Here is a 12,616-nt window from a genome sequence, read left to right as displayed (position 1 = left end):
TCAAGTGGAGAAATCTGAAATAACATCTGTCTGAATCTCAGGACAATGTTCAAGCTCCTGTGTTCTGAACCTGGAACAGAGTGCTTTACTAAAAAACTAGAGAAAAGTATTGCTTTACATGAACATGAAAAGAATGTTAGTTCCATTCAAAGTTTACCTTTCTGATGTCCTGGACTGTATACCTGTTTATTAGGAGGATTAGAGAATGCACAAATCATGGATTAAACCCTGATTGGGGAATGACTGCTCTCCAGCTGGGTTCTAATGTACCGGTAATGCCCACTGAAAAATGCGGCTGACGCTTCACAGCAGCAGCATGTTAAGCTGTGGCGCTTCTACTGCAAAGAAGCTAGCAGCCATCATTATTCTACACTCATTAATCAGGACTTTTGCTATCTAGCAAATGTAAAATTACAAAATTAGGCTCACATAGTGCAACAGGGAGTCTTTGAGATAAAAAAGTGTTCACGTAGCAGTTGTTAAATCACATAAGAATATTTCCAAAACAATACCAGTCTTGGCAAAGTTTTAGAGACATAAGTATATAAAATAAAAATTTGAATCACAGCACAAAATAAAACGGTCAAGTCCTTTCATCCCAAGACACATGTCAAGTTCAAGTTTTTATTTAATATACTGATGTCTGTAAAACTTTACCGAGACTGGTTTCTTTTCTTTTGGAGTTATGCTTATATGTTTTAACAACTGGTACTTGAACAATTTTTATCCTAAAGACTCCTTGTGGCACTATGTGAGCCTGATTTTGTAGTTTCTTGGTATTATTTTTTGATTGTATGGTTACACAATGTTGATTCTATTTTCTTGGTTTTGAGTGTAAAATTAAAAGAAAATTAGAAAAATAATAGAAAAGTGAATGTGTGTGTGTGTGTGTGTGTGTGTGTGTGTGTGTGTGTGTGTGTGTGTGTGTGTGTGTGTGTGTGTGTGTGTTTATGTTTCTGTGTGTGTGAGTTTATGAATGCTTGTGTGAGAAAGAAAGAGAGAAATATTGAATAGTGGCAGCAGCAGTTAAAACGAAGAGGTGTGCATACCTGTCAACCTTTTGGCTCAAGAAATCTGTTCATAGATAAAGGCTCAAAAAGGGACAGATTTTAAACATTATTGTCATAAAATTACACAATTGATAGAATAAAAGAATTTGTGTTAGCATGCATTTCCTGAATAAAATAAAGTTAGAAACTCAAATGTATGTCATTACTTAATGACTTCAAATCCCAATGATTTGCCAGCAAATCACAAATTTTCTGAGCAACAGACAAAAAAATGAGGTAGAAATCTGGACATTCTTTAAAAATCTTATATTGCTGATGTGACATACTTCCCTAACACCATTTACATATCCTAGAGCAACTTTAAAACACTATGTGGAGGAACTATTTTACATTAAAATATATAAAAAATACAGCAATAAAAAAAATAAGCAAGAAAAACACAAAAAGTTTACAGACAGCTCATTCTCTAAGCACAATAATGTCCTCCATGGTGTTTGTTACTGTGTGAATAATACTCTTCCAGGGTGTCAGGCCTAATAATGCCCCTGGGTGGGTGCTATTTATGCAGTAACACACACTCTGTTGGGCATTGTTGCTTGCTTAGTGTATATATATATATATATATATATATATATATATATATATATATATATATATATATATATATATATATATTTAATGAATAGCTAAATTATGGTATTTGTTACCTAAAAATATGTAATGGAATTATGAGCATTATTTGGAAGAAAGTAGATAAAGATGAAATGAATAATTGGAGACCAGTTATGTTAAATAATACTGAATATAAGATATTTATGAAGATAATACAAATAACATTAAAGAATAAAATAGATAAGATATTAGAAAAGAATGTTTATGAAGTTAAAGGAAAAGGATGTCAGGAACTATTAATCGTTAGAGAAAAATAGATAATGTTAAAAATAAAAGCAATGAAGCACAATTACTTTTAGGAAATATAAATAAAACATTCCATATGATAGCCCATGACATGCAATGGAAAACAATTGAAGGATATAACTGCAGTAAAACAATTCAGAAAGTAATTAGATCAGTATATAGGAATAGAGAAATAAGAATTTTGATAAATGATTGGCTAAGTGAAGAGACAGAGATGAATAGGGGTTTAAAAGAAAGATGTACAATGACAAGTATTGTATTTGTAATAATAATAAATTGGTCTTTAAAAATCAAATGAATGAAAAAATGAGAAAAGTGCAGTATATGTCGAATACTGATACTGAATATCTTATCATCACATCTTATGCGATTAGTAGTATCCTTATGACCAAAGATGATAAAATGATGGAAGACGGGATTTTGTGTGTAAATAATAATGATTCACAAGGAATGAGGACATCACTAAATAGAGGAAAAAAGTAAGGGATTTCTATCAGAGGAGCAGTTAAAGGGAATTCCGTTTGGAACAAAGGAAATATCAGTATTAGGAACAACAATTGGTGTATCGAGTGTTGTTAGGGAGCAATGGATGAAAAATTTACAAGAATTAAAAGGAATTAGGGCCATGTGGAGTAGGTATAGATTATATTTTAGAAAAAAGTGCAATTGATTAATTCCATATGGGTTGGAAAAAATAGCCTATGTGGCTAGACGATATATGATAAAAAGATTTGGAGAAACAGTTCATCCAAATAATGTTTGGATTTATTTTGGGATTCGTGTTAAGCCCAGTTAAAAGAAGATATGGATAAGCAAGATGGATGGGGGTTGGGTCTGTTGAACCCTATAGTATATGGGACATTGTTGAATGTATATAGGATGTTAAAATAGATAAAGGTAAAAGAAGACAAGTTGGTAGTAAGATTATTTAAAACAAAATATGAAAATGAATAGACTAATAAAACTGAATAAAGGGAAGAGAGAAATGAAGAAATAAAGATGCATAAAGACTAAATAAAAATATGGAAGTGAAGTACAGAGCAAGTAGAAGAAAACAAAAAATGATGGTACAAAAACATAATGATGAAAAATTACTGAGTGAACCCATGGGGACATTTGACAGAAGGAAAAAATAAAAGTTATAAAACAAATACATAAATGATGTATGAAAAATGTGGAATGTCAATATTTTTATGCTGGCTACAAATTAATAGATTGCCTGTAAAAGGAAATATGCCTTATAAAATGTAAATGAAAGGATATGTCTTTTTTTTGTGGTGAATTAGAAAATGCAGACCATGTTTTTTATAACATGTAAAAAAATAAAAAAAAATATGGGAAAAATAATAGAGAAGAATAGTTTGAAAGAAATACGAGACTATAAATAGATATTGATATGACTGAATATGGATTTTATGAGGAATGTAGTAAGGAATATGTCAAACATTTGGACAGGAAAATGTTTTGTATTATATGGATAATATGGAATGAAAGATTGAATGATATTATGTTTAATGGAAACTGGGCGATACCAAATATAAAATGAAAAATTAAATGGTGGTTATGTAAAAAGAAGTGGGGGGATCTATACAAATATGAAAGAAAACGTTGTAAATGATGGAGGAATATAAATCAAAGGAAAAGTTTTGTAAATATGTAAATTTGTATATAGTTGTATATAATCAAAGACCCCCTACTCTTTTCAATATCTCCTATAACATTGACTCCAGCTACCACTATCCCAAGCAAAAGTCTCAGGAAAATGAAGACATACTCAGGGGTGTGCTACCCCCCCCCCCCACATGCTGCTCTGTAATGTCAATAATTTGAAAAATGAATCCAGCTACCAGGTGTGGGAATGTTTTATGTTTCTATTATTATTATATTCAACTCTTAGGGTTACAAACGCATTAATTAAGGGAAAAGAAGGTGTATATATCACAAACATGCCATTACTTAATATAATATTATATGTTATACTATCTACCAAACCATCCACTTTGATTAAATAATAAACAACTGTTTGCTATCTTTAAACCACAAAAGAGTTTCTGGGGTTAGTCTCTATATTCCAATACTGCAGCTAGAACATGAAATAAAGTTCTTGTATCAATCAGGTCTATCATAAAGTTTCATCTTTTCAAACCATTGGTAAAAGTGTTCTTCTCTGCCTTCTGGCTTTGCCCTTCTCTTTATCTGGGATGTAGCTTTCTAGCAGCCTTCATTACCTTCTTATACCCCCCTTTAAAGCACTAAACTTAACTTATCCCCTTCTAATACCTGACTTTATCATCCTACCTCTAATTAGCACAACCACATTACTATTCCATCACTACATCTCTGTTAACACTCAGACTTGCTTATCTCCTCTTATACATCACTATATTGTATTTTCTTAAATTATTCCTTCCTATCTTATATACCACTCTTCCAACTGTAAAGTCTCAATACATAGCTTGTATGTTTAATGTTTGTGAATATAAATACAGCTTTATAACACTGACTATTATGCTATGTATTCACTAACATTGCATTATAAAATGAGTTATTACAAATATTGATTGCATTAAATATGATACCTTGGAGCTTTTCTCCCAAGCATCCACTGAAAAATGGCACCTGTGTGCAGGCAAACTTAACCAGTAAACAAATGTCAATCAATAAATAAAATAAATGAATAAATAATATGTTATCCCTTCAAGATTATTATTAATATAGCAGGGACTGTAAGTACCATACCTCTCAACCATTCCAAATTCCTCTGTATCTACGGGTTTTGAGGGCAAAATAATGGGGTGCCATGAATTTCTGAGTGGCCCCTTTAATTCCTGATTTTTTTTTCATTTTTTTTTTTTACATTTTTAGTTAGGGCAATGTCATCACGCATCGCCAGTATATCCAGGGGTGTGTGTCATGACATCGGCTTCATGAAGCAGTACGTGACGGCTGTACTGCTGTCTGCCTGTTAGATTCAGATGAGACTAGGGTGGGAGTTTCAAACTGTTGATGGTGACATTGACAAACTACTCCACTGGCAATATTTTTTTCTAATGCAGTAGAAGAGTCATATTATTATAGGTCAGCTTGAGAAGTTGAAGCTCGCTCGAGGAGTTTTTTGTTAAGTTTTGGGTGCTCATGGAGTTAAGGGCAAAATAGGGATAAGGGATGAACTTCTGAATACAGTCTGGACTGGTGTGAGTTTTCCATGCCCCAGGCTCCAGCTGAAAGTAAATGCTTTCTGTTCTTGTTGTGTGGTTACCAGCCCACCTCCAGTGGGCTGGGTAGTGAGATCAGGGTTAATTCTTGGTTGGTTAGTGTGTTTATTTCATGCTGCATGGGACAGTGATTTGCTACCTCGTGTCACTTAATGACTGAATAAAACAGCATCTGAGACTCAACCTTAGCAGGGGACCATTCTGCACTTTTTAAAAACAAATAAACAAGACCACACTAGTACAGAGAACTAGAAAAAAACAAAAAAAAACGCTGCACCAGAGTTGGCAAACAGACCTTTAACGTTAAGATATTAGCACTTTTGTTCCAGAATTAAAAAGGAACTTCTTCAGACATAAAATTACTGACACTAATCCACTTCCTTTTATAAGGAAAAAGACACTGAGTTAGATTAACAAAACTTCTTAAAGAAACATTCCCCCCAAAAAATGCATTTAAAATACAAAGCACCAAAATATAGTATACAAAATACCGTATAACGTAATGATGAAAAAATAGTAAGAACCATTCGACTAAGGTTTAAACAACAGCAACAGTGCCTAAAATAAATAAAATACCAACATTTCCGTCTACCAAAAATGCAGCTTCAATGTTTTCTCACTGGAATCATTTCCTATTGACACTTTCACCATACATTAAAAAGCATAAAAAATATGTATTTAGGTGACATAATGACAATAATTGATAAATGAAACATCCTCAAAAATATATATGTATAACATTATTCACTTCAAGATGTCAGCCCTTGTTTTTAAAATGGGTTTGATAGATATGTAATCATTACAACCTGGGGTACAGTGGCATTCAGCAATATTTGCCACTGATATTCTGTTTTTTTCCAATAATGTCTCCCAGTCACCTCTCCTTTCTGGGTGGTGGACTTTTTCTAAACTAATAAACTCAAAGTTCTTATGCATGCCAAAAAAATTTTATAAAGAGAATTACAAGAGTTTTTACTACTAATAGCATAATAATGCTGATAAATACTCGTTCTTCAGAGGACTGTTGGTCTTGCCAATGTAAAACGCTGGACATGAAGTACAAAGCCCAGTGTAAACCGTGCCTTTAATAGAACAATCAGTTTTTCATTTTACAGAAATCAAATCAGGGAAGCCATAAACTGAAAGGCTACTGACTTCCAAGATACTCCAGCCCTTCAAGACTACTCCATCACAACCTTTATTTGATTCCAAAATACTTTTAAAGTTTCTGTTATTCTTGTACACAAATCTTGGTTGTACTCCTAACTTGTTCATGAGTTCAAGGGTACCAAAGACAATTGGCCAATGACTACTAATAATGTTCTTAAGTGAATAAACATTGGTGTTATACTGTAAAACAAACACCTGAGATGGATTACACTGTTATGGCATTATTAGAACTGCCTTGATTCAACTCATTAGTGACAGAGATATTCAAAAATATAAAGAACTATAGTTTAGATTCCTATTCTGCAAAACATATCCACTGATGTCATCCAACAAACTCTGTGGATATCCCCTGTTCCTAAACAAATCACAAAGTTTCTTGACTTTGACTTCAAACCCATCTTCATCAGATATTAATCTACTCAACCTTATTAACTGGCCCTTTACTAAATTTCTCTTCTGCCATGTTAGATGTTGGCTATTGAAATGTAAATATGCATTTGAAAAATACGTTTCCTGAAAATATTAGATTTGTGTCTGAGATCCTGCCAATTTTTATAAAGCATTATGTCAAGAAGATTGATGGATGTGCCATCTGATTGATATGTGAATTCAAGAAAAATCTGTGGATTGATTGAGAAAATTCTTTATGAATCCCTTTTTATAGACCTTAGCTCTTCTGTACCACCCTTCCACAAAACAAAAATATCATCAAGATATCTCAAATAAAGGCCAAATATTGAAGAAAAAGTAGAATTGAGGATAAAATTGGCCTCCCAAAATCACAGGACCATATTGGTGAAAATGGGGGCTAAAGCTGCCCCCAGTGCTACACCTCTGTGCTATTTGTAATATTCTCCTTTGAAATATACAAAATTGATGGTTAACACTAATTCCATGCATTGCAGTATCAAACTAATCTCATTGTTATTGTGTTTGGTACCTTTAACATTAACCAGATGAAACCAATCCAAACGCCTGTCATGAGGAATTACAGAAATAATGACAAATAAGGCCTCTGCCATAAAGGGAGTCTTAGAAATTATATCAAGAAAGTGCCATGAGTCTTTCAAGATCTGTGTTTTATCCGTCAAAAAAGATTTGAGCTTAATATCAACAAAGTTAGCCAGTGGTTCTGTCTTAGATCAAGCAGGTACCACAACTGGTCATAATGGAGTATCAACCATGGATATGTGGATCTTTGGAATGTCAAAAATAACCACAATTCTAGGCTTAGGAACAGTTAACAATTTCCTGATGTCATTAGGCAGATAGATTGTTACAAAGATATCCTCCAAAACCAGGTCAGTACGGTGGTATGCAATGTTCACCTCTATGTGAAGCCTCAACAAAGCTTTTCCTATTGTGCAAGTGATCCACCATTTTGGAGGAGCCGATATGTTTGTCCATTACAACTACTCTCCCACCCTTATCAAGTTTCATGATGTGTATGCTGTTATCTTGGGACAATTTATACAAAAGCTCATCTTATTCAAAGGTGAAATTGTTACATTTTCATTTCGTATTTTTGGAACATCAATCCCTAACACTCGTCTCGCATAATTGCTCATATAAATAAATGCTGGGAAGTAATGGTGGATTGAAAGTGCTGGTTCTCTGTAAACATAATGCTCCCAAGTTAGATTCATTGGGAGGCAGAATGCACTTTAACTTCAACTTCCTAGAGAAAAAGTTTTAAATCAGTTAGGGCATTAACCAAATTTGGCTGGCTGGTAGGCACAAATTTAAACCCTTTTTGGAATAAAGAGCCAAAAACAGGAAAGACAGTAGCCATAGAAAATTACAGCTCTTGCATCCATCAAAATCATGAACAAAGCCGAAAACATTGTCACCATCCATGTTATCAAAGTTGTCTAAAAGGCTTAATTCCAATGCCATTTGCTCCGATGACTGGCTTTCTGAAAAACCTGCATATGTTGACTGCCATGGGAAGTAGAAGTGTTATTACTTGACCTTTTATTTCATTTTTTAAAAACAAAGAGGCATTCTGGGGCAGTGTTAGTTGCTGCAGGCTAAGAAATTAAAGGTGTGCAAATTTAACAAGTCTAAGAAACATGGCCGGATTAATCAGCTTTGTTTTATAAAGACAAACAACAGTCAGGCTCTGGGCCAAAGTTCCATAATACCAGCAGCTCTAGACTGTGTTTCACAAAGCCATACTGGAAAGAAAACCAAAGATTATGAGTTCAACCACTAGGTGCCATACAATGCATGATGTTTGTTGTTAGCAAACAGGCTGTGCAAACACATGTTCACACTCAAGGGAAGGTGAAGACACTATTATCAGATTGTTAACTGCTGCAGGTGTACAATCAGCAAAATTATTCTAGGGTTAACAGTTAATAGTCAAGTATTTCAGTACACTAGAGGTACTTAATATTACATCGAATGAATGATGAGGTCTGCTGTTGTCAGAACTACATGTGCAATTCTAATATCATTTCATAACTGAATCTCTAAAATTAACAAGTATGCATTCTGCAGACTGTAAATGTCATCTCTAAAATCTGCTTCTCCCAAGTTCTTTTCTACTTAAGGGTTTGCAGAGGATTGCACTTCAAGAATGAAGTTGCAAAAATAGCATCTCTTATCATTTTATTCAGTGTCTTATTCCTTATCATCAAATACTTAAATTGTGTTTCCGTATTGCACAAGTAAACAGGCAGATTGGTGGTTTTGGTGGAGAAATCAGCAGCATCCCACCCATTTAATGTCAGTTCCTTTCTGGTATAGAAAGGCACTAAAATTAACAGCACAAAAACAAAGTACCGCAGTCTAGTGTCAACAGATGTGTAGGTGTCGAATGTGAAGTGGAAGCCTTCTGCTTATTCAATCTTGGATGCACATTGCACTGGATCTGACATATGCCATCAGAGCAGCTGCAGGAGAGCTTTGTATTCACATTCTTACCACATATCGAGATACGCCATCAAAGCAACAGCAGCAGAGCTCTGTATTCACACATTCTTACCACGTACTGAGATACGCCATCAAAGCAACAGCAGCAGAGCTCTGTATTCACACATTCTTACCACGTACTGAGATATGCCATCAGAGCAGCAGCAGCAGAGCTCTGTGTCCACATTCTTACCACATACTGAGATATGCCATCAGATCAGCAGCTGCACAGCTCTGTGTTCACATTCTTACCATGTACTGAGATACGCCATCAGAGCAGCAGCAGCAGAGATCTGTGTTCACACATTCTTACCACGTACTGAGATATGCCATCAGAGCAGCAGCAGCAGAGCTCTGTGTTCACATTCTTACCACGTACTGAGATACGCCATCAGAGCAGGAGCACAGCTCTGTGTTGACATTCTTACCACGTACTGAGATACGCCATCAGAGCAGCAGCAGAGTTCTGTGTCCACATTCTTACCACGCACTGAGATATGCCATCAAAGCAGCAGCAGCAGAGCTCTGTATTCACACATTCTTACCATGTACTGAGATACGCCATCAAAGCAACAGCAGCAGAGCTCTGTATTCACACATTCTTACCACGTACTGAGATATGCCATCAGAGCAGCAGCAGCAGAGCTCTGTGTCCACATTCTTACCACATACTGAGATATGCCATCAGATCAGCAGCTGCACAGCTCTGTGTTCACATTCTTACCATGTACTGAGATACGCCATCAGAGCAGCAGCAGCAGAGATCTGTGTTCACACATTCTTACCACGTACTGAGATATGCCATCAGAGCAGCAGCAGCAGAGCTCTGTGTTCACATTCTTACCACGTACTGAGATACGCCATCAGAGCAGGAGCACAGCTCTGTGTTGACATTCTTACCACGTACTGAGATACGACATCAGAGCAGCAGCAGCAGCAGAGTTCTGTGTCCACATTCTTACCACGCACTGAGATACGCCATCAAAGCAGCAGCAGCAGAGAACTGTGTTCACACATTCTTACCACGTACTGAGATATGCCATCAGAGCAGCAGCAGCAGAGCTCTGTGCTCACACATTCTTACCATGTACTGATATACGCCATCAAAGCAGCAGCAGCAGGGCTCTGTGTTTACATTCTTACCACGTACTGAGATATGCCATCAAAGCTACACCAGCAGAGCTCTGTGTTCACACATTCTTACCACGCACTGCATTCTAAGAGAATGGTCCACTTTTGTTGTCCAAACCCAGCCCCACAAAGATAGCAAGCTGCATGTATTTGTCATTGCCAAAGTTAGCTTGCAGGGGAATGCAGCAATGGTGACTTAGGCTTTAAATGATGCGTTAATAGGCATGGACAGGTCTTTAAAGTAATAAATGTTAAATGATGCGTTAATAGGCAGGGACAGGTCTTTAAAGTAATAAATGTTTCATTTCAATGAGATGTAGTGCGAATGAAATCAGTGACCATTGTTGTGATCATACCTCACAATCTCTGAGCGCAAGAAATCTGGGCAAAGCTAAAAATAATGGTGGAACAAAGGCTAAAAATAGGGACAGATTTTAAATATTGCTCCTGTAAACTCAGATAGTTGCTAGAATAACAGATTTTGCATTATTATGTATTTTCCGAGGGATATGAAGTCTGAAATTCAAATGTCTGCCATTATTTATTATTATTTAGTGACCTCGATCTTCATGTTGGTATCCCATAATAACATTGGAGTGGGCAGGATTGCACGATTATGTATGCAGATGTTATGCTAATCATCATCATGATTTTTGTCCAGTTGTACCTACTTTTCATGGGCCCTTGTCCAGATTTATGATGTTTCCAGGGTGTGAGGTATGGTAAGTACTGTCTTATGTATGACTGAACCTAAACCACATGCAGTATATAGTATTTGCCCCACTTTGATTTCTACTACAGCACAAATGTATATTTTAATAACAGTTTGCTGAAGATAGCAATTTTACAATTTCATTTTAATAAGTATGAAGAGCATCCTTAGATAGGAATAGACTCTCTGCCAAGAGATTCAAGACTGGACCATTTCCAACAGGTGGGTCTTAAAATGTGCTCAACTTAGTATATCTGCAGCCCTACTGGACGCAGAGTTGGCTCACTATGTCCTTCAGTTATTACTCCATTTGAGACACTAGGAGGAACAATATCTTCTTCACTCACCTGTATTTCTTTACTTCAGACCTTCATCTTCATTAGGTCAGCATTTTCATCCACCATCTAGTCTATCACATTCATCTGTCATGCATCTTGATCAAAGGTATGTTTTGTCACCCTTCTTAGGACATGAAACTGTTCATTCTTCAATATCCTTAAATGCTGTTGGCCACCTACACTTCTGATAAAGGTCCTGTACGATGTCCATCTTGGGGTCCAGCTTTATATTTCTTCAGGTCTACCTAAGGTTAGCTGGGTCATTATTTGTTACATTTTAGTTTAGTACTTAGCACGTTGTTTTTAGAAATTCGGTGGTATAACTGGTGGATCTAAATCATTTACTCAATGATCATGCCCGGAATGATCAGCGTGACATCTCTATGTACCATGTTCAGTATCAACAGCTCACACGGGGGGGTTGTCCATTCCTTGAAATAGTCTGGCCCAGGTGGCAGTTATTATTTGACATTTATCAACTGAATAATTTACCTGCCTCCAACTGGGTATTGTAACAACAGTGCTTGTTATAAACACATTACTATAGCTATTCAGCTGTGTACATCACAGCTTTGTGTGTGCATGTTAACAACAGAAACATGTTCACCGTGTTATTACAGTTGGAGTTACTATAGCAGGCTGGTATGCAAGTGAATAAAAGATGAAAAAGATCTGCCATCTGGAAAGTTTTGACTGATTAAGGTTAGTATTCTCATGTTTGTTTCATTTTATGAAGAGTAATGCAAAGATGTGTTTTACTGTGCCAAAACAAAAGCAGCATTGTCCCCATTTTCTTAATTACTAACAATACACTTCTTTTTCTTAGTAAAAGTGCATCCTTTGTTTCAACTGCCTTTCAGCTGTTAATACAGTAATATTTTAACGTGTCAACAACTACAAAACGATATCCAGATATCCATCCCTCACACTGTGCAGAGGCCTGTTAGTAAGACATAAAAAGATGGATGGTAGCACATTTTTAGTGCTTATTTAATGTACCAGAGGCTGTACCACTCTTACCTGCATTTCACTGATAACTTTCTTATTGATTACGTTATATGATTATTGTTGCCAACCATGCTACATTTCCGTGAGGTAGCACTTTTTCATTAAAATTTAGACTTCATGCTTTGTTAGTATTTTATGACATGCTTCTCTTTAAGAGCTATCTCTCACTACTTGGTAGATTAGCTGTCTTTTTCTTTG

General features: G+C 35.8%; 1 protein-coding gene across 2 annotated transcripts in view; it reads right to left on the bottom strand.

Annotated features, from left to right (window-relative positions):
- Nucleotides 1-12,616, bottom strand: part of GRM4 (glutamate metabotropic receptor 4) — a 3,082,936-nt gene that overhangs the window by 1,576,409 nt on the left and 1,493,911 nt on the right. The window lies entirely within an intron of this gene.

This window comes from Protopterus annectens, chromosome 7.part0, assembly GCF_019279795.1.
Source record: "Protopterus annectens isolate FY-2018-M chromosome 7.part0, PAN1.0, whole genome shotgun sequence".
Classification (NCBI taxonomy): Eukaryota; Metazoa; Chordata; order Ceratodontiformes; family Protopteridae; genus Protopterus; species Protopterus annectens.
Note: the sequence above shows the minus strand (reverse complement) of the source record. Positions and strands in the feature narration are given on the sequence as shown.